This window comes from Oncorhynchus kisutch, linkage group LG14 (assembly GCF_002021735.2).
Source record: "Oncorhynchus kisutch isolate 150728-3 linkage group LG14, Okis_V2, whole genome shotgun sequence".
Lineage (NCBI taxonomy): Eukaryota > Metazoa > Chordata > Actinopteri > Salmoniformes > Salmonidae > Oncorhynchus > Oncorhynchus kisutch.
The window spans coordinates 78,625,084-78,632,530 of record NC_034187.2 but is presented as its reverse complement, the minus strand read 5'-3'; the positions used below and the strand labels follow the sequence as shown (position 1 = coordinate 78,632,530).

Genomic DNA, 7,447 nt, shown 5'->3' with positions numbered 1-7,447 from the left:
GTAAGGGACAGGGGGTAGGAGACTGGGGGTAGGGGACTGGGGTTAGAGGACAGGGGGTAGGGGGATTGGGAGTTGTGGATTGTGTTCCTCTGGGTTTGCTGTGTGATGTTTGTTTGTACCCCTGGCATTATTACAGGGAACATCTTGTGATCTAGTTGTAGTGGCTGGTCTTGATTTATTGGCTAAAGTGTATCACAATAAGAAAGACTTGTCATTGTACTTGATTCCTTTGAGAGAGTGTTTGCTTGAGTACAGTGTCAGTAAAGGTGAATTGTATAAGAAGTCTGACCAAGAAAGAGAGGGAGGGATTCAATTAAGGTTTTATATTTTACTGACTGAGGTTTTATACCTGTACCCCTTGGGGTCCCCAGGACCGAGTTTGGGAAATGCTGGGCTAGCCAATAGTGCACAATATTTCCATACAATAGTGCAGGGCTCTCAAACCCTGTTCCCGGAGAGCTACCGTCCAGTGGGTTTAAACTCCAACCCTGTTACTGGAAAGCTACTCTCCTGTAGGTTTTAACTCCAACCCTGTTCCTGGAGAGCTACCGTCCTGTAGGTTTAAACCTCATTCCTGTTCCTAGAAAGCTACACTCCTGTAGGTTTAAAACTCCAACCCTGTTCCTGGAGAGATACCGTTCTGTAGGCTTAATCTCCAACCCTGTTCCCGGAGAGCTACCGCCCAGTAGGTTTTAACTCTAAACAAAAACAATAACAACAACAACAACAACAACAGCTAAAAGAACCAGGAAGTTGGAAATGCGTGCGTAACAAGTTGTAATGTACCACCCGTTGTTTTCTCTCCCCCTTCAACACCAGGAACACCTTGTCCAACAGGGTTGTAGGCCACAGTAAGCAGGTGTGGTGTCATGTCACTGGGCAGACACTAGGAGGAGCTCCTGTTTTCTGTGATTCCAGAACTCAGCGATACAAACACAGGGGCCGGTGTATCGTGGAGAAAGCATGTCCTGTCTTGGTGCTGAAACCATGACAACGTCTTTGTTTTTGGTTGGCTCCATCTTTTATGAAACACTGTCAGTTGGGTTGAGGAGTGGGGGATGTATGGGCTACGTATATTTGTTTGAAATATTATATTACAGAAGTAGCCTACAATATTTTATAGATTATTCATTGTCATCATTTTAAAACTTTAAGCACATTTATTTGCCCATTTCTTGAAGATATTTCAAGGTTTCTTTTCTTTTTTTTCTTCTTAAGAGTTGTGTTCTTACAGATCTCTAATACACTGACCATTTGGTTTGCTATTGAAGACAGTGACAGACACTGGGGTAGGTGCTGTTTTAATACAGCATCTTTACAACAGGAGTTGGTTGTTGGATGGTTCTGGCCTGCTATGGCTATCATGTCTTTCCTTGCCTGCCTTAACAGTTCTTGTGTTGTGTCTCAGTTCTTTCCCCGAGTGACTGGCAGTCAGCCATGCGAATGTCCCCACAGGTCCAGTTTGACCAGAGTCCCACTCCCAGGTGTGTGTTTAACCACTAGGCTGTGTGTTGTGACCAATAGACAGACTACATTTAATGAACCCCAGCTGACAGAAGACCCAACCCTGGCCCTTCAGTGTGTAGGGGTCAAAGGTGAGAGGTCAGAGTGAGTGACTGTATGTTTGTCTGTCAGCTGGTCATTGTAGATAGATGATGCTACTTCACTGCAGGACCAGGACAACCCATTTATCCTTACTCAACCTCCATTTTGAGGGCATGCAGCCATCTCCAGCATATACAAATATCAGAATAATAATCCATACCATACATTATATTTATATATTTATTATATGAATATAATCAGTCAAAATAGTAATAATCCATATCGAACAACCACATTGAATCGAAGTGAAACTTAACCATTGGGTTTGTGGACGTGTTTACGTTTTCTCTGCCTGAGTTGGTTGTCCAGCGATACGGGCTTCTATTGACAAGACGTCAAACAACAGTCACGTTTCAACAAAGGAATCCTGATTGAATTCTGTTAATTTTAAAACCAAAAAGGTGCCAATTTTTTTTTTGCCAAGAAAGAAACAAAAGTAAAACAACAACATGGCAAAAAAAAACAATAAAAACAACAACATATTACTTTTCATTTTGAAACGCTGAAGCTCAAACCAACATTCATTTTATTAGCTGTTTGTGCAAGAAGTAAATAACCAAATAAAAACAGACAAGGTCAGCTGGGTGTCCTCCTCCAATGAGGAGGCTTGTCAGAAAGTCACATGACACATTCCCTAAAAAGACGTCCAATCACGTCTCGAGTGCTACAAAGGAGACCAACACAAGGAAATGGTGGTTGTCAATAATTACCACAGTCACAAAGTCATAAACCCCACCTATTTCAACAAATTCTCTCCTTAAAATGGGATTTAAACCTAACCATAACCTTAATCACACCGCTAACCTTATGCCTAACCTTAAAGTAAGCTAATTTGTGTTTACATGCATTTGAATCATATAGCCAATTTTTACTTTGTGGCTGTTAGTGGAAACCGGAAGAGGTCCTATAGACGGGTAGGTTGTTTAGCAACAAAAAGCACGAATGCGCAACTATGGGGCAAAACAGACGGGGTTGGCTTAGATTGTTGATTGTTGTTCCTATTGTTTTTTGAAAACGTAGATATATTTGCACAATGAGCACTTGCTGTCTCTCAAATACAGTTGTTGGTTAGCTAGCTAGCAATTGTTTTTGCCATATTGGCATAGATGTGACAGTCAAAACAAGACCTTGTATCAAGAACAAGTTAAAACGTGCTGAAAAAAGCCACCTACGATTCCCTACATGACATCATCTTGTTGCTCGCTGTCTGGCCATCCAGAACCACAACACATGGACTTCTGTCCCTTTGAAGCCCGTAGTGTTCAGGACGTTGTCAGCTAACCCATCTATTCCGGAAAAGGTCAATTAATAAAGAAACCAAAGATCTTTTATACTATAGGACCAAATTGAACACAGAAAAGTGGGTGTGTCCATGAAAAAAATGGCCCTTCTGTTTAGAACCACGGAACCAAGAAACCGCCTCGCGTCTCAACACGTTGGACCCAAGAACGTGCCGGACGCTAAGGCGAAATGGAGCAAAGAGTGGAAACACTACGGTTTTCCTCTCTCTCTATCTCTCTCTCTCTCTCTCTCTCTCTCTCTCTCTCTCTCTCTCTCTCTCTCTCTCTGTCTCTCACTCTCTCACACACATACACACACACACATTCTCTGTCTGAATTGAATGAATGTTATACATCTCTACTACTGATCTATCATAGTACTACCATCATACCACCTCTCACTACACATCTCTACTACCGACCTATCATAGTACTACCATCATACCACCTCTCACTACACATCTCTACTACCGACCTATCATAGTACTACCATCATACCACCTCTCACTACACATCTCTACTACCGACCTATCATAGTACTACCATCATACCACCTCTCACTACACATCTCTACTACCGACCTATCATAGTACTACCATCATACCACCTCTCACTACACATCTCTACTACCGACCTATCATAGTACTACCATCATACCACCTCTTACTACACATCTCTACTACCTATCATAATACTACCATCATACCACCTCTCACTACACATCTCTACTACCTATCATAATACTACCATCATACCACCTCTCACTACACATCTCTACTACACATCATAGTACTACCATTATACCACCTCTCACTACACATCTCTACTACCTATCACAGTACTACCATCATACCACCTCTCACTACACATCTATACTACCTATCACAGTACTACCATCATACCACCTCTCACTACACAGCTCTACTACTGACCTATCATTGTACTACCATCATACCACCTCTCACTACACATCTCTACTACCTATCATAGTACTACCATCATACCACCTCTCACTACACATCTCTACTACCGACCTATCATAGTACTACAATCATACCACCTCTCACTACACATCTCTACTACCGACCTATCATAGTACTACCATCATACCACCTCTCACTACACATCTCTACTACCTATCATAATACTACCATCACACCACCTCTCACTACACATCTCTACTACCTATCATAATACTACCATCATACCACCTCTCACTACACATCTCTACTACCTATCATAGTACTACCATCATACCACCTCTCACTACACATCTCTACTACCGACCTATCATAGTACTACCATCATACCACCTCTCACTACACATCTCTACTACCTATCACAGTACTACCATCATACCACCTCTCACTACACAGCTCTACTACTGACCTATCATAGTACTACCATCATACCACCTCTCACTACACATCTCTACTACCGACCTATCATAGTACTACCATCATACCACCTCTCACTACACATCTCTACTACCGACCTATCATAGTACTACCATCATACCACCTCTCACTACACATCTCTACTACCGACCTATCATAGTACTACCATCATACCACCTCTCACTACACATCTATACTACCTATCACAGTACTACCATCATACCACCTCTCACTACACAGCTCTACTACTGACCTATCATAGTACTACCATCATACCACCTCTCACTACACATCTCTACTACCGACCTATCATAGTACTACCATCATACCACCTCTCACTACACATCTCTACTACCGACCTATCATAGTACTACCATCATACCACCTCTCACTACACATCTCTACTACCGACCTATCATAGTACTACCATCATACCACCTCTCACTACACATCTCTACTACCTATCATAATACTACCATCATACCACCTCTCACTACACATCTCTACTACCTATCATAATACTACCATCATACCACCTCTCACTACACATCTCTACTACCGACCTATCATAGTACTACCATCATACCACCTCTCACTACACATCTATACTACCGACCTATCATAGTACTACCATCATACCACCTCTCACTACACATCTCTACTACCTATCACAGTACTACCATAATACCACCTCTCACTACACATCTCTACTACCTATCATAATACTACCATCATACCACCTCTCACTACACATCTCTACTACCTATCACAGTACTACCATAATACCACCTCTCACTACACATCTCTACTACCTATCATAGTACTACCATCATACCACCTCTCACTACACATCTCTACTACCTATCATAGTACTACCATCATACCACCTCTCACTACACATCTCTACTACCTATCATAGTACTACCATCATACCACCTCTCACTACACATCTCTACTACCTATCATAGTACTACCATCATACCACCTCTCACTACACATCTCTACTACTGACCTATCATAGTACTACCATCATACCACCTCTCACTACACATCTCTACTACCTATCATAGTACTACCATCATACCACCTCTCACTACACATCTATACTACCTATCATAGTACTACCATCATACCACCTCTCACTACACATCTCTACTACCTATCATAGTACTACCATCATACCACCTCTCACTACACATCTATACTACCTATCATAGTACTACCATCATACCACCTCTCACTACACATCTATACTACCTATCATAATACTACCATCATACCACCTCTCACTACACATCTCTACTACCGACCTATCATAGTACTACCATCATACCACCTCTCACTACACATCTCTACTACCGACCTATCATAGTACTACCATCATACCACCTCTCACTACACATCTCTACTACCGACCTATCATAGTACTACCATCATACCACCTCTCACTACACATCTCTACTACCTATCACAGTACTACCATAATACCACCTCTCACTACACATCTCTACTACCTATCATAATACTACCATCATACCACCTCTCACTACACATCTCTACTACCGACCTATCATAGTACTACCATCATACCACCTCTCACTACACATCTCTACTACCGACCTATCATAGTACTACCATCATACCACCTCTCACTACACATCTCTACTACCTATCACAGTACTACCATAATACCACCTCTCACTACACATCTCTACTACCTATCATAATACTACCATCATACCACCTCTCACTACACATCTCTACTACCTATCACAGTACTACCATAATACCACCTCTCACTACACATCTCTACTACCTATCATAGTACTACCATCATACCACCTCTCACTACACATCTCTACTACCTATCATAGTACTACTATCATACCACCTCTCACTACACATCTCTACTACCTACCATAATACTACCATCATACCACCTCTCACTACACATCTCTACTACCTATCATAGTACTACCATCATACCACCTCTCACTACACATCTCTACTACCTATCATAGTACTACCCTCATACCACCTCTCACTACACATCTCTACTACCTATCATAGTACTACCCTCATACCACCTCTCACTACACATCTCTACTACCTATCATAGTACTACCATCATACCACCTCTCACTACACATCTCTACTACCTATCATAGTACTACCATCATACCACCTCTCACTACACATCTCTACTACCTATCATAATACTACCATCATACCACCTCTCACTACACATCTCTACTACTGACCTATCATAGTACTACCATCATACCACCTCTCACTACACATCTCTACTACCGACCTATCATAGTACTACCATCATACCACCTCTCACTACACATCTCTACTACCTATCACAGTACTACCATAATACCACCTCTCACTACACATCTCTACTACCTATCATAATATTACCATCATACCACCTCTCACTACACATCTCTACTACCGACCTATCATAGTACTACCATCATACCACCTCTCACTACACATCTCTACTACCTATCATAGTACTACCATCATACCACCTCTCACTACACATCTCTACTACCTATCATAGTACTACCATCATACCACCTCTCACTACACATCTCTACTACCTATCATAGTACTACCATCATACCACCTCTCACTACACATCTCTACTACCGACCTATCATAGTACTACCATCATACCACCTCTCACTACACATCTATACTACCTATCATAGTACTACCATCATACCACCTCTCACTACACATCTCTACTACCTATCATAGTACTACCATCATACCACCTCTCACTACACATCTCTACTACCTATCATAGTACTACCATCATACCACCTCTTGCTACACATCTCTACTACCTATCATAATACTACCATCATACCACCTCTCACTACACATCTCTACTACCGACCTATCATAGTACTACCATCATACCACCTCTCACTACACATCTCTACTACCGACCTATCATAGTACTACCATCATACCACCTCTCACTACACATCTCTACTACCTATCACAGTACTACCATAATACCACCTCTCACTACACATCTCTACTACCTATCATAATACTACCATCATACCACCTCTCACTACACATCTCTACTACCTATCACAGTACTACCATAATACCACCTCTCACTACACATCTCTACTACCT

General features: G+C 41.7%; 1 long non-coding RNA gene across 1 annotated transcript; it reads right to left on the bottom strand.

The window, feature by feature from the left end:
* Positions 1 to 1,771: 1,771 nt before the first annotated feature.
* LOC116353428 (uncharacterized) lies at positions 1,772 to 4,658 on the bottom strand. Its single transcript, XR_004202905.1, has 2 exons — positions 4,275 to 4,658; positions 1,772 to 3,254 (listed from the first exon to the last, which is right to left on the bottom strand). It is a non-coding gene; the product is annotated as an uncharacterized LOC116353428 (long non-coding RNA).
* Positions 4,659 to 7,447: the final 2,789 nt, after the last annotated feature.